Source organism: Curcuma longa, chromosome 8 (assembly GCF_044706935.1).
Source record: "Curcuma longa cultivar G26 ecotype Majalengka, Jawa Barat chromosome 8, ITB_CL_G26_1.1, whole genome shotgun sequence".
In the NCBI taxonomy this organism is placed as follows: Eukaryota; Viridiplantae; Streptophyta; class Magnoliopsida; order Zingiberales; family Zingiberaceae; genus Curcuma; species Curcuma longa.
Window position 1 is genome coordinate 7,644,714 of NC_133868.1, and position 22,522 is coordinate 7,667,235.

At 37.7% G+C, this 22,522-nt stretch overlaps 1 non-coding gene and 2 pseudogenes across 1 annotated transcript; all 3 read left to right on the top strand.

Annotated features, from left to right (window-relative positions):
* Nucleotides 1-2,451, top strand: part of LOC141833966 (TLC domain-containing protein At5g14285-like) — a 2,750-nt pseudogene extending 299 nt beyond the window's left edge.
* A 12,992-nt stretch (nt 2,452-15,443) lies between these two features.
* On the top strand, nt 15,444-22,187 carry LOC141833678 (uncharacterized; annotated as a pseudogene).
* On the top strand, nt 19,666-19,731 carry LOC141834256 (small nucleolar RNA snoR101). Its single transcript, XR_012602305.1, has one exon. It is a non-coding gene; the product is annotated as a small nucleolar RNA snoR101 (small nucleolar RNA).
* Nucleotides 22,188-22,522: the final 335 nt, after the last annotated feature.

Below are 22,522 nucleotides of genomic sequence, written 5' to 3' on the forward strand. Positions count from 1 at the left end.
GAGGAGGAAGAAGAAAATGACTTTTCATTCCCTTGTCTCTTCACTTACTCCTATTTATTCTGCAAGTGAAAGGTGTCCTCTCGCCTCCCCTATCCTTATCATACCATTTCCCTTACCTTTCTAATAGCACACCCTTGTTGGGGCTCCTGGTTATCACATGCATCATAAGGGTTTGCTACTTGCTTGGAGGTTCGGGGTTCGAACCTTTGCTGAATTTTTGCATGATTATAATGGGCTTTTATGTGGGCTCTTTCAAAAATAAAAGAAAATAGAGCAAAAAGGATACATAGCCAAAGTTCGAACCCCGAACCTCCAAGCAAGTAGGCAAACCCTTATGATGCATGTGATAACCAGGAGCCCCAACAAGGGTGTGTTATTAGAAAGGTAAGGGAAATGGTAGATAAGGGTAGGGGAGGCGAAGGGACACCTTCACTTAGAATAAATAGGAGTAAGTGGAGAGGCAAGGGGATGAAAAGTCATTTTCTTCTTCCTCCACCGAAACCACCCCTCTTCTTCTTCCATTTTCGAAAGCTCAAGGTCTAGGGTTCCTCCCTAGGAAGTTCACAAGGGAATCCCTCAAGGGCTTATCCCCTTATTAAGGCAAGGATACGCAAAGGAAATTCTAGGAGCGGAGGTCTTCTCTTCTCTCCACCAAGAGTATATTTTCTTGTAGTAAACCAAGCAAGAAGACCCCAAAGATGTTCGCATCTCCACAATGACATGATCTTGTTCACTTTGGACCTAAGCCCTCATGGCTTTGTTCTTAAGCTCTCTCCAAAAGACCTCATGCTAATGAAGATACTTTCCATTGTTTTTTAACTCATGATCTTTTCCATATGTTTTAGATGTGGGACTATCGATTGCACCCTTGCAACCTCCCCCTCCCCCTCCTCCTCCCTCTCAAAGATTTCATGCCAATGGAGATACTTTCCATTCTTTTAAACTCATGATCTTTTCCATATATTTTAGATGTGGGACTATGTTTGCACCCTTGCAACCTCCCCCTTCCCCCTTAAACAAAGGACCATGGACCCCTCAAACAGAAAATCTTCGTTTGATGTCTGAATCTTTAACCCACTAGGACTTTCTACTCCTCGATCCACCTAACCTACTAGGACTTCCTCTGTCTAATGTTTGGTTCCTCGATTCAGACACGGGAGCACCCACTTCCTTTTTAATTTGTTTAAGGTTCAACTCACATGGTTAGATCTAGATCATGGCTCTTTCAACTTGTTGGGTCCCCAAAGGATGTCCGCATCTCCACAATTTGGTCTAAACCCTCGCTACTTTGCTTTAGATCTCTCCAAAAAGTCTCATGTCAACTCAGACTCTTCCATCCTTTTAAATGCATGATCTTTTACATGTATTTTAGATGTGAGACTATATTTACACTCTTACAACTCAACAGAAGTATCACCTAGATGCATCTAGTTGCTTCATGACTCTGTGTCATGACACCCCAACTTAGGGGTGAGCAAAAATTCGGTTAAATCGAATAAACCAATTAAACCGGTTTATTCCGAAGTTCAATTATTTTTTTAAAAAAAATCAGTTAATTCGGTTCGGTTTCGATTTTAAAATTTCTTATTCAGTTAAATCAAATAAACTGAATTAATCAAATTAGAAAAATCATTTATAAATTTTAAGTAAATAAATTTATAAATCCCTAATTCATTAGTAAAATTTTTATAATATTTAAAAAAATTTGGTTAATTCGGTCGAAAACTGAATTAATTGATAAAATATCGGTTCGGTTTGTTCGATTTTTAATTGAAAATTTTGGTCAGTTCGGTTGGTTCAAAAAAATCAATTTATTCAGTTTTCGATTCAATTCGGTTTGATTTTTAACCGAATACTCACCCTACCCCAGCTAGTCGTATTCTTGGCAGCCGCTGCAATCGATCCTTCAGCAACCTGTTCGATCATTTGCGTCGCCCAACATCGATTTCCAGAATCTGGTGCTCGACTTCAGCGTCGGCTATTTCACTGTCGATCTCCTCCATTACCTAATCTTTATACCCAGCGAATATCTCTTCATCGCCCACCACCTTGCCATGCATGCTCTTTGTTCTTCATCCACCTGCTCGCACCACTTAGCGTGGTGCATTCTCGTGACCGGTCCTTCTTGTGCTCGTAGAGGTCATCAGTGCTTATTAAAATGTGTGGATGCGCGCTTGTCGGACTCAGGAGAGCAAGGTCTCCGATGGCTACAAGGATCCATAAGAATCTGGCTCCACCTTTCTTTGTCTTGTACACAATCATGAGGGAATTCCTGAGGGCCTGGCTTCTTCTACAATATGGGAGCCTTCTATTTGAGTGGAAAAGCTAGCAATGTGGATATGTGCTTCGTGGATTGTCGTCGTCGGCAGTGCAATATTGGTGAGCATCTTGTGGATTTGTAATCTCTGGTTGGAGCTCCTCAGAGAGAAGACTTTGGAGAAGAAAGATTGAGAGATTGGTCGTCTGAGACAGGTAACTACCAAATTTCCTGGTGAAGCGTACAATATCGTCTGTATACATGGTCATCGTTCTATACATCCTGAGAACAAATGTTTTGTTCAAAACTGGTACTTATTTTTGGCGTTAAATTTGTTGGTATACTACCCTCATGTTAGTTATTGGACTTTCATGATTAATACGATGTTTCTATTTTTTTTTTCTATCGATGGTTTTTCAATCTTCATGGTCACTAATCGGTCGCTAAATCCGATTAACGATCGATTAGTGATCGATTTCAAAAATCACAAAAAAAATTCATCGTAATTAGATTTAACGATGAATTTGAATTCAGTCGCTAAAATTAGATCGCTAAAATTTTTAACGACCGAATCAAAATTCAATCGTTAAGGACCGCTAAATTTCTATCCATGCTGTCTGATTTAAAATTAGCGATCGAAATCAAGTTTGATCGCTAATTTTTAACGACTGAATCGAAATTCGATTGTTAAGGGCCGCTAAATTTGCTACCCGTGCTGTCCAATTCAAAAATTAACGACTGAAATCGAGTTCGATCGCTAATTTTTAATGACCGAATCGAAATTCGATCGCTAAGGGCCGTTAAATTTCTGCCTGTACCGTCCAATTCTAAAATTAGCGACACAATTAAATTTCAGTCGCTATTTTAGCGATTGACATTTCACTTCAATCACAAATTCAACAATCGATTAAATTTTAAACGCTGAAATAGTGATCAAATTATTTTCAGTCACTAAAATAGCGATCGAATTACATTCAAGCAATAAAAGCTGTGAAAAGAAAAAGCAATGTTGAACAACTAGTTAACAAGCTTGTTGTCATCGTAATTAGAAACTCGTTGGAATGCTCGCTGGAAGCAAAGTTGAGTCGGCACCTTTTCAAGCTGAAGCATTTGAGCAACTTGTCCCTGTTCAAAAGCTTCACTGATCAAGCTGCCACAGGCGTTGGCGTCTCTTTATCTTAGAATTGGCAGAAGCTATCCGAAAGCTTATAACCATTGGAATTCCGATCCAACTCTGGCCAGAGAGGAGGAATTTCAACGAAAAGTCTCCAGTTGCTCTGGAATCTGGCCAAGGCAGCAGCAATCTGGAGCTGGGAAATTTGGTACATCTCAGGCGACTCTCTCTCGCCAAGAACCTATTGTCCTGTCAAGTCTCGGCTTATAACAATTGCCTTCAACCGCTGATCCTGGACTTACTAGGAATTGGTGCCAGATGAGATTCAAAATTTTGATTTTAAATATACATAAATTTATTTTAAATTTGTTGATAGATGAATTAGGAAAAAAATTATTTATTTAATAATAAACAAAAATAGGGTTAGAAGTAATAGAACCATAGATTGAGTCAGATAGACAGCAATGTCAGCGCATATAAGATTATAGACGGCCCATGGTGCCAAGACCACTTAAGTACCACACGACGACCAATTTCCCGATTGTTTTTGTGTCCCTGTGGCCCAAAGAAGGCGGAAGGCGAAGGTAGAATGGCCACTCCGTCGGTCATAGCGGAATGCGCCAAGGCAACAACGCTACGGTCGGTTCTACACGGGTGCGCCACGCAGCGGAGAGTTCTGGACGCACGACGGAGGTCGTTCGCGTTGTAGCCGTTGGCAAGACGAACGCCTCCCTCGTCTGCCAACACTACGATGCCGGCCACCGCTACTTTGGCGAGAACTATATATGCACAAGAGTTGGTGATAAGGCCCTTCGGGTAGACCATTCCTTCACTTAATTTATTGCCTTTATTATCTGAGTGTCGGATTTAGGAAGGGCTACAATGCTAATCGGTCACTAAATCCGATTAACGATCGCTTAGTGATCGATTTAAAAAATCATCATAATTGGATTTAGCGATCGAATTTGAATTCGATCACTAATTAGTGACCAAATCCAATCGGTCGTTAAAAATCAGCGATCAAATCTAAATTCGATCACTAATTAGTGACCAAATCCAAATTCGTCGTTAAATTAGCGATCGAATCTAAATTCGATCGTTACAATTAGATCGCTAAAATTTTTAACGACCGAATCGAAATTCGATCACTAAGGGTAGCTAAATTTCTGTTTGTACCGTCTAATTCTAAAATTAGCTATCGAAATCGAGTTTGATCGCTAATTTTTAACGATCGAATCGAAATTCAATCACTAAGGGGCATTAAATTTCTGCCCATGCTATCCAATTCAAAAGTGAACGACCGAAATCCAGTTCGGTCGCTAATTTAGCGATTGAAATCTAGTTCGGTCGCTAATTTAGTGACTGAAATTCAGTTCGATTGCTAATTTAACGATCGAAATTGAGTTTGGTCGCTAATTTTTAACAACCAAATCAAAATTCGATTGCTAAGGGTCGCTAAATTTCTGCCCGTATCGTCTAATTCTAAAATTAGTTACCCAATTAAATTTTTATCACTATTTAAGCGACTGACTTTTCACTGTGGTCGCAAATTAGCGACCGATTAAATTTTAGACGTGCTAAAATAGCGACCGAATTATTTTCAGTTGCTATGTAGCGATCGATGTGAAAAATCGGCCGCTATTTTAGCGATCAAAATTTAATCGGTCACTAAATCCATCGTTATTGGCGAGTTTTTTTTTTTATATGGTGGAATAAGTTCTTGGTGCTTCTAATTGCTCCTTTGCATTCATTGATTTCATGGTAGTAGCATCATTCCGAATGATCAAAGGGTGTTCGGTAGGTTAACTAGTAAGAATTGCTAAAGTCTTTATTAATTATCATCTAAATTAAATGTCAATTTTAGGGCTCTCAAATCTATCTCGTTGTCAGCACTGACTTCCCATTCAGGTCCGAATCACAACGGAGTCCGAAGTGTGGACTTTTTTAGGAGCATGCATAGTGTTGCACTACAGGGCATTATTCGGATCCAGCCCCCCCCCCCCCCCCGCCATTCAATTCTCCTCAACTCCGTTGCATCCACCAGCTCAGTCCGCCACAGCTCCTTGAATGGCTGCAGGCGCAGTCATCACCGATGAGGTTCATTACGTGTCAACTCCAGTTGCCCATCTTCTATGTTTCTGTCGCAGGGTTGCTTAGGTTCTTCCCATTGATATATAGTCGATTAGTGAACGCCCTTTCTCTGCCGTTAAATATCAGGAAATCCTCGTATAATCCAAGGTAACGAACCTTAACGATGTCTGCCTATGTCAATTTGGTAATAGTGTAGTTGACCAGACTCATCGGGATTCGTGAACCCGGAGGCGACTACGGGGCGGTGATGGTGCAGCTACCCGGAAGTGAGTGCGTGTCATTCCTCTTCACCGTGAAGCAGCTGGTGGCGCCAGGCAAGCCGGAGAGCTTTAGCGGGTAGTTCCTGGTGCCTTCCTATAGGGGTTCATCTTTCCTGGACCCCAAGGGCAGAGGAGGCTCCACCGGGTCACGACCGATTAAATTTTAGACGCTAAAATAGCGATCGAATTATTTTCAGTCGCTATTTAGCAATCAAAGTGAAAAATCGGTCGTTATTTTAGCGATCAAAATTTAATCGGCCGCTATTTAGATGCTATCTTAATGACCGATTAAGTTTTAGACGCTAATTAGCGACCAAATCCAAAATCGATCGTTAAAATTAGCAATCGAATTCGAATTCAATCGTTAAAATTAGATCGCTAAAATTTTTAACGACCAAATCAAAATTTGATTGTTAAGGGTCGCTAAATTTCTGTTCGTGCCGTCTAATTCTAAAATTAGCGATCAAAATCGAGTTTAGTTGCTAATTTTTAACGATCGAATCGAAATTCGATCGCTTAGGCCGCTAAATTTTTATCCGTGCTGTCCAATTCAAAATTTAACAATCGAAATTGAGTTTGGTCTAGGGTTTAGGGATTCTGGTTAGACGCTAATTAGAGACCAAATCCAAATTCGATCGTTAAAATTAACAACCGAATTCGAATTCGATATATCGCTAAAATTAGATCGCTAAAATTTTTAATGACAGAATCAAAATTCGATCGCTAAGGGCCGCTAAATTTCTGTCCGTGCCATCCAATTCTAAAATTAGCCATCGAAATCGAGTTTGGTCGCTAATTTTTAACGACCGAATCGAAATTCGATTGCTAAAGGCTGCTAAATTTCTGGTCGTACCGTCTAATTCTAAAATTAGCGACTCAATTAAATTTCGGTCGCTATTTTAGCGACTGCCATTTCACTTCGATCGTAAATTAGCGACCGATTAAATTTTAGAGGCTAAAATAGCAATCGAATTATTTTCAGTCGCTATTTAACGATCGATGTGAAAAATCGACCGCTATTTTAGCGATAGAAATTTAATTGGTCGCTATTTACACGCTATTTTAGTGACCGATTAAATTTTAGATGCTAATTAATGATCGAATTCAAATTCGATCATTAAAATTAGCGATCAAATTTGAATTAGATCGCTAAAATTTTTAACGACTAAATCGAAATTCGATCGCTAATGGCCGCTAAATTTCTGTTCATACCATCCAATTCTAAAATTAGCGATTGAAATCGAGTCTGGTCGCTAATTTTTAACGATCGAATCAAAATTGGATCGCTAAAAGTTGCTAAATTTCTGTCCGTGTTATCCACTTCAAAAATTAACAACCGAAATCGAGTTCGATTGCTAATTTAGCAACCGAAATTGAATTCGATCGCTAATTTTTAACGACCGAATCGAAATACGATCGCTAAGGGCCACTAAATTTCTGCCCGTACCATCCAATTCTAAAATTAGCGACCCAATTAAATTTCGATCACTATTTTAGCAACTAACATTTCACTTCGGTCATAAATTAGCGATCGATTAAATTTTAGACGCTAAAATAGCAACCGAATTATTTTTAGTTACTAATTTGGCGATGAATCCAAATTCGGTAGGTAAAATTGTTGATCAAATTCGAATCCGATCGCTAAAATTAGATCGCTAAAATTTTTAATGACCGAATCAAAATTCGATCGCTAAAGGCCGCTAAATTTCTGTCTGTGCCGTCCAATTCTAAAATTAGCGACTAAACTTGATGATCGAATCGAAATTCGATCGCTAGACCGCTAAATTTCTACCCGTGTTGTCCAAATAAAAAATTAACGATCGAAATCGAGTTCGATCAATAATTTTTAATGACTGAATTGAAATTCGATCGCTAAGGGTTGTTTAATTTCTGCCCATACCGTCCAATTCTAAAATTAGTGACCCAATTAAATTTCGATTGTGATTTAAGCAACTGACATTTCACTTCGATCGCAAATTAGCAACTGATTGAATTTTAGACGCTAAAATAGCGACCGAATTACTTTCAGTCGCTAATTTAGCGACCGAAGTGAAAAATCGATCGCTATTTTAGCGATCAAAATTTAATTGATTGCTATTTCAGTGTTTAAAATTTAATCGGTTATTAAATTCGTCGTTATTTGTCAGTTTTTTTTGTAGTGTTATACGATGGAATAAGTTCTTAATGCTTGTAATTGCTCCTTTGCATTCAATGACGTCATGGTAGTAGCATCATTCCGAATGATCAAAGGGTGTTCCGTAGGTTAACTGGTAAGAATTGCTAAAGTCTTTACTAATTATCATCTAAATTAAATATCAATTTTAGGGCTCTCAAATCTATCTCGTTGTCAGCACTGACTTCCTATTTTATGTCCCAATCACAACGGAATCCCGAGTGTGGACTTTTTCAGGAGTAAGTATAGTGTGGCACTGTAGGGCGTTATTGGATCTAGCCCCTACCATTCAATTCCTAAACTCCGTCGCATCCACCAGCTCTGTCCGCCGCAGCTCCTTGATTGGTTGCAGGTGCAGTCGTCGCCGGTGAGGTTGATTACGTGCACACCTCCTTGTTGCCCATCTTCGGCGTTTCTGTCGCGGGGTTACTTAGGTTCTTCCCATTGATATATAGTCGTTTACTGAGCGTCCTTTCTCTACCATTAAACATCAGGAAATCCTCTTACAATCCAAGGTAACGAACTTTAACGGTGTCGGCCTGTGTCAATTTGGTAACAACGTAGCTGACCAGACTCGTCGGGATTCGTGAACCCGGAGGCGATTACGGGACGGTGCTACCCGGAAGCGAGTGCGTGTCGTTCCTCTTCATCGTGAAGCAGCTGGTGGCGTTGGGCAAGCCGGAGAGCTTTAGCGGGTAGTTCCTGGTGCCTTCCTATAGGGGTCCATCTTTCCTAGACCCCAAGGGCAGAGGAGGCTCCACCGGGTATGACAACGCCATGGCGCTCCCTGTCAGCGGTAGGGGAGATGGAGGAGGAGAGCATCCCGGATCCCAACGAATCCACCCCTTAACGATGGATCCTTATTAGAGCCCCTAATCAATTTATTTTTATTTTTTTAAGATCCTCACCACATGCACTATATATCTCACTACATGAAATATATATATATATATATATATATATATATATATATATATATATAACATATATGATATTGTAATTTCAAAATCTTTCATCTTATAATTTTAAAATCTTTTCATATATTTTTAATATAAAATTTTGATTATATTCCTCTCGCTCAGCGTCACCAAGAGAAGCCTGAGACCGACGAGGTCATCAGTGTCTTCGAGAGCCTCCAGCCATCTGACACGAATTTGGGCGCTAAGGCGCTGAAGGATGTGAAGATCCTAGGAATCTGGTACGCCGAGTAGTAAAATTGATGTTTTGATTGTTAATTAACAGAAGTTATCTTCTTGCTGCTGATGCTCATCTTTATCCTCCTCTTGTTCTTTCGCCTCAATTGTGCCCTTTTGAAAAGAACTGGACGTAGTAGTATGAAAATGAATGTAATCAAATTAAAAGATCAAACATTCAAAAAAATATTAATCCCAGTTAATCTTATGGACTCAATCCCTAGGGATGGCCGGTTCGGTCCCATAGAAGTTTCATCGACCACCAGGGTAAATCGGGAAGTGCACGCAACAGCCAACCCAGATGTCCAATATTCTTTGATTGCGATCCCCATTTGGAGAAAATTTTCTGCAAATATGCCATAGCTAGGGATCGAACCACGGGTGCCTAGGTAACAACCTGGATGTCCTACTATGAAAAGATCAAACATTTAAAAAAATGATAAATCCTAGTCAGTCGCATTGACTCAATCCTTGGGGGTGACCGACCCGGTCCCACGGAAGTTTTCCATCGACCACCAGGGTAAATCAGGAAGCGTACGCAGCGACCAACCCAGATGCTCAGCATCCTTTGATTGTGATCCCTATTTGGAGGAAAATTCCTGCAAATACACCGTAGTTGGGGATCGAACCGCGGGTGCTTGGGTGACAACCTGGATGTCCTACCGCGGCACCATGGCCCCGGGGACAAAAATCAAACATTCAAGCTATTAGGTAACGTAATCGATCAAGCAAAATCAAGAGTTTATCAATCACTAAATCAAAAGTAAATAAAATGATAGTTCATTGCAGGATGTTAAAATTGTCGATCACCATAGCAATGTGCGCATGCACTTCTAGAAATAGTAATGGAAAAATGAGCATCAAGAACTAGAAAACTCCGAATCAAATCGCTAAGGGCCGATAAATTTTTGCCCGTACCATCCAATTATAAATTAGCGACCCAATTAAATTTCGATCGCTATTTTAGCAACTGGCATTTCACTTCGATCGTAAATTAGTGACCGATTGAATTTTAGACGCTAAAATAGCGATCGAATTATTTTCAGTCGCTATTTAGCAACCGAAGTGAAAAATCGGTCGCTAATTTAGCTATCAAAATTTAATTGGTCGCTATTTAGACGCTATTTTAGCTGCAAATTTTAGATGCAAATTAGCGACCGAATCTAAATTCGATCGTTAAAATTAACAACCGAATCCAAATTTGATCGTTGAAATTAGCGACCGAATTCGAATTCGATCAAAAAAAATTTTAACGATCGAATCAAAATTCGATCGCTAAGGGCCATTAAATTTCTGTCAGTGTTGTCCAATTCAAAAATTAACGATTGAAATCGAGTTCAATCGCTAATTTAGCGACTGAAATCATATTCGGTCTCTGATTTTTAACGACCGAATAGAAATTCGATCGCTAAGGGCCGCTAAATTTCTGCCCGTACCATCGAATTCTAAAATTAGCGGCCCAATTAAATTTCAATCGATATTTTAGCGACTGACATTTTACTTTGATCGCAAATTATCGATCGATTAAATTTTAAACGCTAAAATAGCGATCGAATTATTTTTAGTCGCTATTTAGTGATCGAAGTGAAAAATCAGTTGTTATTTTAGCGATCAAAATTTAATCGATCGTTATTTAAACGCTATTTTAGTAACTGATTAAATTTTAGACGTTAATTAGCGACCGAATCCAAATTTGATCGTTAAAATTAACGATCGAATTCGAATTTGATCGCTAAAATTATATCGTTAAAATTTTTAATGATCGAATCAAAATTCGATCGCTAAGGGCTGCTAAATTTCTATCTGTGCTGGTCAATTCTAAAATTAGTGAACGAAATCAAGTTCGATTGCTAATATTTAACGACCGAATCGAAATTCGATCGCTAAGGGCCGCTAAATTTCTATCCGTGCTATCTAATTCAAAAAATTACAACGAAAATCGAGTTCGAATTCGATCGCTAATTTAGCGATCAAAATCGAGTTCGGTTGTGAATTTTTAACGATCGAATCGAAATTCGATCGCTAAGAACTGTTAAATTTCTGCTCGTACTGTCCAATTCTAAAATTAGCGACCCAATTAAATTTCGATTGCTATTTTAGCGATTGACATTTCACTTAGATCGTAAATTAGCGGCCGATTAAATTTTAGACACTAAAATAGTGACCGATTTATTTTCAACCGCTAATTTAGCGACCGAATCCAAATTTGGTAGTTGAAATATTCGATCGAATTCGGTCGCTAAAATTAGATTGCTAAAATTTTTATTGACAGAATCAAAATTCGATCGCTAAGGGCCGCTAAATTTTTATCCGTGCCGTCCAATTCTAAAATTAGCGATCGAAATTGAGTTTGGTCGCTAATTTTTACTGACTGAATCGAAATTCGGTCACTAAGGGCCTCTTAATTTCTGCATGTACCGTCCAATTCTAAAATTAGCAACCCAATTAAATTTCGTTCGTTATTTTGGCGACTGACATTTCACTTCGATCGTAAATTAGCGACCGATTAAATTTTAGACGCTATAATAGCAATCGAATTATTTTCAGTTGCTAATTTAGCGATCGAAGTGAAAAATCGATCGTTATTTTAGTGATCGAAATTTAATCGATCGCTATTTCAACGATCAAAATTTAATGTAACATCCCAAATTCCCTTATTTCGAGTCCTTAAAGTGCTTAAAAATATTTGGAAATGCCATAGAAATATTCTAGATGTTAGATTTTTAGAGTATTTTTATGTAATTTTTGGAGGTCGTTTGGTATTTTTACAAAAAGAACCAAAATCGTCACAAAAGAAGCCGAGCCAAGATTTGAACCACAAATCTCTAACCAAGGGGCACCCTAACTCATTTCTGCTAGCCAAGAATGCAACAAATCTTTTGTGAATAAATAAGGAAGCGATTATAATTATACCATTTATAGGCGAGATTAGGTCTTGGAATTACTTAAGTCCGAGGCGGGATTTCTCGAAAATTCTCGAAAATTAGTTTAGAAATATTCTATGATTTTTTTAGAATTTTAGAATATTTTTTTGGAATGGGTAAGTACTTCTCACCTGCAATAAGAGTAGTTTTCGAAGTTTTTCCTTGCTATAGTAGAATGTTAAAGAGTTATTTTTGCTTCACACATGAGAACCTCGATTTATATGCATGTGGGATGATAAAACCTAGATTTATATGCATGTGGAATGATAAAAACCTAGATTTATATGCATGTAGATAAAAAGATTCTTTTAAGTCCTTTTTAAAGTTATGATGAGTTTATAAGCAAGAAAATACCAAGGTGAAAGGATCCCAAATTCAAGAAAAAAAAGGGCATATCAAGTGTTTGAAGAAATGCCAAGACATTCTAGTATATGAGTACAAAAGATAAAAAGTTATTTTACTTTGAAGAGGCTAGTACCCGACTTCCAAGGTTGTCGTAAAACAAATCCAGGTGACCAATTCCAAGGTCTTGGCCCTGGTAAGACCAAGGTCTTTGCCCTCGTAGGACTGGTGGCTCGCTACCCCAGTTTCTATTAGGGAGCGCGCTTTGGTACTATGCCTAGGGCCCAAGAGAAGTTGATTATGTATTTTGAAGTAAATTTATAAGTAAAAGCAAGTTTCCATTATTTACAAGTTCATGAAGTAAAAGTTTAAGCAAGTTCATTATTTACATGTTACTTGAATCCCAGTACAAGTTATTGTGAATGTAGAAAGCATGTGTTTTCTTTTAAGAGCATGAAAGTTTTAACAGTTACATGTGCTTTTCTTCGTGTTTTTGTGAGTTAGAAAGTGCTTACTAAGCTATCCGCTTATAGTTGCATTCCTCTTATTGCAGACAAAGGAAAGGAAAAGCTAAACTAAAGAAGAAGGCGGCAAGGATGGACGTTGGTGTGTGTGGCAACGGAACCGCGGAAGAATATTAAAATTTGCATTCTTAAGTTGAAATAAAAACCCCTTCCATGTTATTTATTTGCTTCCGTATGTTAGAGTGCATTGATGATCGTTTAATGGTTTATGCGTAGTAAATTGTTTATCCATGCTTAGAACTAAGTTGCATTGTAGATTGATGATATGTGCACTTTAATTTGGTCATTGAACCATATAAGAATGTCGTATAATGTGAGTAGTAGCACTATAGATTGTATTTAAGGCTTAAATATCAAAGTAGAAACTCTAGAAACCCTGTCCCAGAGGTACCAGTCGACTGGTACAGTGACCAGTCGACTGGCCACGGCGAATCGAGCGAAACAGAAAGTTTAGTCGAGTGCCAGTCGACTAACAGCAGTCGACTGGTATATACAGCAGTCGACTGGTAAATCATAACAAAGAAAACTGTGGACTGTTGGTAAGCAATAAAATGTTCTAGTGAGAGGTCTCTAGTTCAAACCTTGATTCCTCCATATTTATTTATATTTTTATGAATAAAGAAAAATATAATAGTTTAGGCTCTATAATTATCCATGTTAATAAACACATAAATACATTGAATTAAGTTTAGATTTTATGCATATAAATAATTCTTGCATGTATGTTAAGATAAAGTAAGTTAGTAACGTCTTCCTTACTAGTAAGAGAGGGGAGGGTGTTACAATATGGTATCAGAGCAGGTTCCGCCCTTCCGCTACACACACATCAGCATCAGCCTTGCCGTCTTCAAGTAAGAATGTATTTATACTTTCTTTTATGCTTTTCCTTTAGTGCTTATAGTATAGAGAATTATGTTTAAGGGATATGCTTATATGTGCATAGTATAAAGAATCATGCTTGAGTAAGATATGTGCATTGTATAAAGAATTCATGCTTGAGTAAGATATATTCATATATACATAGTAAGTCCATATTGATTTCATTTCTCATACATGAAATAGAGAAAAGAAATGGCAAGAATCATCCTATGGCATAGTGGTATCAAGGCTATCTCACAATTTAAAGGTTCATGGTTTAAATCTTAGCTATAACGAATAATTAAGACGTGTAAATCAAGCTCGAAATAAGAATCAAGTTCAAGAAGATAGAGAGCCTAGAACAAATGAAGTAGTACCACCACCGAACCTTTTAGAAGTAGTGGCTCAACTTCAAAGACAATTGGCAGAGCAACAACAAGTCATTGATACTATGATGGCTAATCAGCAAGCCAATTCTGCTACTGCAAACATTGCTAATGAGGTGACACCGGTTGAAGCTGAGGTCCCACCAGCTACACCAGTGGCCCCAGTAGTGACAGTAAGACAAGAAGCATACCTGATTCAGTGGCAGAAGCTGAAGCCAGAAAGCTTCGTGGGGACAAGTGAGCCATGGGATGCTCAGGTATGGTTCAAAACCCTTGAAAGCATTATGGAATTATTAAATTGGCTAGAGAACAAGAAAGTAAAGTGCGCATCCTTCTACTTAGTCGGAGACGCAAGAATGCTGTGGGAAAGAATTAAAGAAAAATGAGTAGTCAATCAAATGACTTGGACCGACTTCGAGATTGAGTTTTTCGAAGAATTCTTCCACTTGAGAGTCACTAACAAGCACTAGGATGAGTTCATGGAGTAAGTACCCCAAGAAAAATCAGAGCCATTGAGGAAATACACTTGTGTTGTTTATTAATGAATGACTTGTACACGTTTGTAAGAAGAAGAAAACTAAAAGGATATTAGTGATGGTCAATATCCAAATCAATTTATGTTTATTTAGATCATTATGAGTTTTTTTAGACACATATATCATGTAATCCAACAGCCAATTAATTTGTAAATTAGGTATCATATTTATATTACTTTTAAAGTGCGAATTAATTTGTAATCAGTTGGTGCCTTCAAAATTAAATATTTAATCATTATGAATTGCTGGATATGCTAACTAGAACATTGATACTTTCTTGAGGAATTTGATTAAAAAATAATTATAAACTGTTTTATTTAGTTTCAAATTTTAAGCGCTAAATCAGCTCGTGGCTTTAAAATAAATTTTTTTGATTATTATGAAATTTTGAATATCCTTACTACAATGTTGTTGTTATTATTATTATCTTCAAATAGTATATTTTGATAATGAAAAAAATTCAACGCAAGCTAATTTGGAAAACAACTCGTGCTTCAATAATAAAGAAGGCATTAAGGGAATTATATTTTTTATAAGCAAGAAATTATTATTAGATCTCCTTTTGATAATTTACAATTAATAATGCATGTTTTGAAAAATTGTCCAGTTAAAATTTATTTACGGTAATTTTACCCTTATTTTTTCTCCTAGGCGTTCCCATGACATCGGAATTTTAAGGATGGTTTTGAAACAATTATAAATCCAGGGTCTAGAATGAATTTTATCCAGAATGCTAGGTTAAAAGTATTGCGCCGTGTCGGAGTTGCAGAAGAGGGTTTCTTGCTCAACGCGTCCCATCGGAAAGCACAGATTCGTCGTGAGCGACTCATTCCCTCGGTCGACGCTCGCGGCGGCGATGGATCTGAAGTTGGAAGGGAGGCATGCGTTGTTGTTCGACGACGATGCTGCCTCGGGTTTCATCAATTCTTCCGACGCCCTTGTCCCATGGTGCGGTGACCCCACCCTTCTCATCGATCGTTATGACGTCCGACACCTCCTCGATCGGATTCCTCCTCGACCTCCTAGGAGGGCCTCCAGTCGTCTCGCTGAGGAACTGGCTGATGGTGGTTTGACCGCCTCTCAGCTCGACCATGAACGCTACCTCGATCTCCTCCCTTCCACGGACGACGCGGAGGCCATCAGCGCTGCTTCGCCCGACGATGCAAGGGAAACTTCATCAGGTTTGTTTTCCGTAAAAAATCTTTTCTTTTCTGTATTAATTCTTTCCTGCATAAATGAGGTGATTCCTAACTTCAATTCAAATTGTATTGATTTTACTGAATGTTTATCAGAACTTGTTTGGAGCCAATATTTGGAGACGAACGGAGGGGTAACGACTTAGGTGTAGGGAGCATAACTAAAATTCTTGCAGCTAATAATTTTAAAAGTCACATCCCCGTAATTCTCAGAATAACATGTAATGTATTTGGTAGATGAATCTGATTACTCATTTTAGCATGTGAGGCGCCTATGAGCTACACATATAAATAGGTCTAATTTTGTAGAGAAGGTAAAATTCTTTGGTTTTCTGTGCTTTTTCATCACCATTTTCTTTTATTTGCAATGACTAATACATGTTCAATTCACACTGTTTCTAATTTCCCCTCTCAAAATAACAATTCACTTATTTGAGTAACATATTAATTTGGTAGTCTTAATTGATTTAAAGGATTTACAGGTGGTTGAATCATCATAGAACCTAAGAAAATGTCTTCATTTCATTTTTTTTTTATATTGATAAAGCTTCTTTGTGGACTGACAACCTGCTATCCACAAAAAACATCGTTTGAAAGTGCTTTTGGCCTGCTAGTGATAACCAAGTCATGTTATTTGGGTCTTTCATTGACCTGTTCTTGTTCTATAGTTCTTGCAATGTATTGCATGGCTTGCAGTTGATGTTTGACTTGTTCTTTCATACTTTATGGAATGAAATAATTCCTCATGGCTCATGTAATATGCCATGTACAGTTCTATATTGGTGGATGGCGGGTCGATAACCTGTATACTTGCTCTTTTCAGTTTATAGCGGATCTTGCTGCCTATAAAAAGACTCACATGTTAATTAATTCAATATTATATTGCATTTGCATTCTAAGTTTGCAGGATGGGTGCTTAGTTCATGAGTTCTCTCAGAATCCAAGTAAGAAACTTCCACATTCTTACGATTGTTCATCACTGAATTTGTGTTAATGGTGAGGCTTTTTTTATTTTATTTTGATGGCCATCTTAATTGAGATTTTGGTCTTTCATATTGCAGATAAAATTAAAGATCTGGATGCAACTTATCAGGCTGTACCTTTTTCATATGGAAATGCTGATAATGCAGCTGATCCGAATAAGGATTCTGGATTAACTTTTTCTGGTTATTGTCCAGCTTTTCCACTCCCTGAAAGATTAATGAGTAAACTAGTAAGTGCAAGATGCATGCATTAAACTCCATGTTCATGCCTTTTTCCAGATAACAAGTATATATGTTCTATGTAGATTGTTATTATTCTTCAACAGTTGGAACAGCAATTTTTGTCCAAGGTGCATATATTCTTCTAAAGCTTACATGTTAAAGTTTCAGAAGCTTGGAGCAGTGATGAAGTGCTTACTAAGTTTGCCATTCATGAGCAGCATTATTTCTTGTGATGTTTCATGATGTGAGGAATGGGTAGGTGGGATCACAATGAAATATGTCCATCGGGCAGCGGCATTTAATACTCATGGCTGAGCTTGCACTTTGTTTCTTTTCTTATGATAATTTATTACTTCCGGTTAAGTTTAAAGTATCATGTTTTTAGTTAGAATTGTGATGTTATTATTCAAATTATTGTTGACAAAGATCATTTATGGGTTTCTTGCAGCCTGATACAGAGAAATTGCATCAGATTATTGCTAGAACAGCATCGTTTGTTTGTCAGCATGGTGGACAATCAGAGATTGTCTTACGTGTGAAACAGGGTGACAATCCAACTTTTGGGTTCTTGATGCCAGATCATCATCTTCATGAGTATTTTCGCTTCCTTGTTGATCACCCACAACTTCTAAATAATGATGCAACTAGTGAGAAAGCACAAGATAAAGAAAAGCTGGAAGAGCAGAATAAAGGCATGCTTCCTCCCCATAGCGGGGCATTGTCATTGCTTGGATATGTCTACGGATCAACAGAAGATGACGATGATACTAATGCTACTGGGTGTACCAATCCCAGCATTGCTGATAATGCACCGAGTTCTCATAGCACAGAGCAAGCATTGAAGACTTTGGAAGGGCATAATAAAATCAAGAGAATGAATTCCTATGTGGTTCCTAAAGATATGACTTCAACAAGAAAGAAGCTGCCCACTAAATCTAGTTCACCTAAAGTTCTACATAATAAGAATGCAAGAGATGGCAAAGGCATCCTTCCTGTTTCTGTTGAGCATAAACACAGTGATCAATCTTGCATGCCGGATGTTAAACCGGTATTATTGGAACCTCCATCTTTCTTAAAAAGAATGATAGAAAAAATAGTTGAATTTATTATTAGAAATGGAAAGGAGTTCGAAGCTATCCTTGTCGAACAAGATAAGTCAGTAGGCAGATTTCCTTTTCTTGTGCCGTCAAATCAGCACCATGCATACTATCTTAAGGTTCTTGAAGAGGCTCATCAGGTAATTTCTTTACGATCTTGCCTGGACCATATCAATTTGTACAAAATAGTTGTCATTGTTTCATAACAATTTTTACCTATGACATATATGCTTTGGTTCCTTGAAAGATTTTACACATACAATATCTCATGCGTAGTATCTACAGATTGTTTCTGATGATTTCCACTGTTTTTCAATTTCTATAGAATTATTGAGAGAATTAACATAGGTTGTCTTGAATTTACAAATGTTGGTTGAAATTTTCAGAAGCTTGTTAAACATACAATATCTCATATGTAGTATCTACAGATTGTTTCTGATTATTTCCACTGTTTTTCAATTTCTGTAGAATTGGGAGAATTAACATAAGTTGTCATGAATTTACAAATGTTGGTTGAAATTTTCTCTTTATCTATCAAATATGCTGTTCCAGATAAGGGGAGGAATAAATTTCACGGCTAAACCTCCAATATTTTGTCTCTGATAAGGAACATTGCCTATCTACTAACTGAAGTGAACTTTAACTTTGGCCTTGTTTATGGAGTTGGGATCTAAAAGCTAGATTTGACCTTCTTGCAAACTAACAAAGATCAAGGAAGTGGCATCTTGTAAGTTGGATAAGCAAGATTTTATTCAAAATTGTATAGCCTCTATTATAGAAAAAAAAAAACTTATCATCTAGGTGGTTAAATTATTATCTTACTGCTTCCAGCTTCCAGTTTATTGTGGAAATATCCATTAAGGTCTTATACAATAAATGAGGGGAATTCATTGTCCATCTAAGAGAGATTTTAAAAGAGGGTAAGCATTATTGTTAGTTTTTCACTTTCTTATTTCTAAATTTCTGATACCGATACTGCCACACATGACTTTGTGTATGTAATACAAAATTTACTCTAGGAAGGTGGTGGCAGCCAATTTTTCATAGTGCATGTGTAAACCCAAGATCATAATCTACATTTCATATATTGATTTGCATGTGATAATATATGTTAAGAAAACCATTAACTTAGTTATTTGGTTACACCATGGCATTATGTGCATGAGTGGTCCTTGCCTTTGTGCCTGAGTTGGCTAGATACCTTAGTTTTGCCCAGTCAGTTTGCCTATCCAAACTTGCACATTTAGCGTATGATGATAATATTATGTTAAGATTTAAAAATACTATTAGCATCTTAGCTGTCTGGTTATGCCAGTGCAGTTTGTGCATGATTGATCTTGCCTTTATGTTTGTTTGTGTAGTGTGTCTGTAACTTGCACAAGAGTCCTAGTATATGAAACTAATAATGTGGTCTTTAAGTTGATCTCCCCCCCCCCCCCCCCCCCTTCTCTCTTTCTCTCTCTCACATCTATTTGTGAAGTTTGAAGAATAACAAATGTGCATATGATGACATTACACTTGATCTCTGAGCTTTTCAGGTAAGTAATATGCTGACCGAAATTCTATTCTGATGCACAACTTTCTTCCTTCACTCGTACTTTCTGATTTGACCAATAGTAGGAAAAAAGAGCCTTGATGACGATGATTTATCCTTATTTTCTGTTATGGAGATGTAAAAAAATTTAATTTTTTTAAGATGGTATTGTCACTCAAAATGCATGGGTTTTTCATGTTCATTTCTTGTGCCTTTTGATTTCTGTAGGAGTAAGATCTTTGAATTTATCTGTTTGTATTTACCAGTTAATTTTTCTATTATATCTCAATTTTGATATATATACAACACCGTGAGTTGATGCTCCATGAGGCTTTTAATGAGATATGGCCATTTATTTCAATTCTCTCGATAAGTTATTTATACCACCCATTTTTTTACTGCATCTCATGTGCCTTTTATAAAGTGTAATCTGTCTTTTCGAGGAGTATTTGTATTTGGAGCCTCTGTTCTTGTATTGCATTGGTTTTATTGAATTGATGTGAATGACTTTTATTGGGCATGCTGCTTATCTGATGATAGCAAAAACAAATTCTTGTATTCAATGGTGAATTTCTCCAGTACATATCCCACCCTCGCCTTTGAAATAAAAAGAAAAGTGAAAACTTTTTTTCTCATTCATGGAAAAAGGAGTTTCTAACGTAAATCCTTTTCGTTTCGTTTCTTTCAATCAGACAGGCCTTTAGTGTCTGGTGACTATCTGAGTATCAAACAGTGGAGTATTCTAGCTAGGCCTAATAAAAGTTAAGAGTCTTTTCCACCTTTTCGTTTCAGTTAGTTTAGTAATTAGAGAAACACTTGTCCTAGGTTGTTTTGATTATTTTTTATTATTGGTCTATTCCAATTTGCAAATCGTGGTTAATAACAATCTACATATCCTTTTCTATGCTCAACTGTGTCCATATAATGGTACAATGCTGTTTTAGATGGAAATGAATCCTCCCTTTTTCTTTCTTTTCTTCTTCTTCTTGCAGTCTTTTATAGTTTGTTCCAATTTGCCTTCATTGATATAAGCCATCTTTTGTTCAACATTTTGCTTCCTAAGGAAAAGCTAAACCAAAATCTGGTTTCGCTATTGTGGCAGGGTAATGCAGGGAGCAAGAATAAAGGACGAAATGAGGTTTCAGAAGCTGCTCATTACAGATCATCAGATATGTCAGATGAATGGTTTTACGATCCTCATAGAAAAGAGAAATTCAAGATGGTAATTGGTGGTTCGAAAAGGAGAAGCATGAGCAAGATTCATATCGGATCACTCAATCTGGAGCAAGTGTAGATGAAGCTGCTGCTATTGTTATGGCAGTCACAAGAGGTGTGAGTCCTGCTAATGCTCGTCAACATGTTGCAGCTCCTGATTCCACGCTGGGTGTCTCTCGACGTGAGGCTTTACTTGGTTCGAGTGCTGGAAGTTTCTCCTCATTACAAGATCAGGATTCTATGCCCAAACTTGGTTCTAGCTATGAAGCTGGTACATCATTGCCTTTGTCAGGCCTTGACCCACCAAGTAAAAGGGCTTCTAGAACAGTGGATGATGTATGGATTGCAAAGGCTATTGCCAAGACTGCAGCACTTGCTGCATCACGTGAAGCTGATTCATCTGAAGCTTCCTTGACAAAGGAACAAAAATTGAAGGCTGAGAGACTGAAACGAGCAAGGTTGTTCTCTGCAATGATAAAGAGTGGTAATCCATTGACTACGACATGTAGTACTGCAACCGATCAGGATTCATCTTTGCATATATGTGCTGGAACCGATCTTGCACACAAAGAACGAGAAGGAAGCTCTGTACCTGATGATGCATACTTATCTTCTAGAACGAAATCTCATGGGAGAGGGACTGATCATGTTATTAGCAGGGATAACAGGGAGAAACACCGCCTGAGCTCTCGAAACTTTGATAATAATGAGGACGATGATGGAAATCATAAGCGGCACAAGAGTAGGCACTGGTCGGAACACTATAGCAGCAGTGATCACAAGCACAGAAAGCATCACTCATCTTCCGATAGAGTTTCTAGACATCATCATAAGCACCATAGTTCTTCAGAAGATGAATACAGGCACAGAAAGAAGTCCCATCATCATAAGGATGAAGATACTTTGGAAGACGAGGATAATGAGAAGAAATCCTATGATAAGCATAGGAATAAACATCACTTACGATCCCAAAGGAACCACGTAATTGAGAGAGAGGTGAATAGAAACAAATTGGATCAGTCTGAGATCTCTCAGAAATTGTCGGACCAACAACAGGAATTAAATATGCCAGGAAGTTCCGATACTAAGCCAACAGATGCGCCCACGGAAGTTTCAAGAGATCTCAGAGAAAGAATACTGACTATGCTGCGTGAAAACCTGTAAACGATGCAGTCCAAATACATTTTTACTTCTGTATAATTCTTCTGCTTGCTCGTTGATCTGTAGTAGTTTTGAGCAAAATGCTTTTTCATGATTTTTAAAATTTTCGATGTTTATTTCAGGGATGTTCCATTCGTTCTCCTTTTACTGGTTGTAACATTGTGGGGACGGAACATTTCAAATAGAATGATCAAACTTCAAAGACCATATCCATTCTATCCTCCGTCATATGTCCTTGAACTATTGGTAACGTTGGATCGTTGGATTAGGAGGCATCTGTGCTTTTTAGATTTATTTGGTGGGCGCTTCATGGGGCAGTGGACTCGGTCGTTGATTAGTCAGATCATAAGCGTTTGGATACTTAGATTACAATAAAAAATGAACAGATTAAATGTATTAGAGTGGGATGGGTGAATCAAGCAAATTGAATGATGGGTAGGCTAGACGAAGCAAACC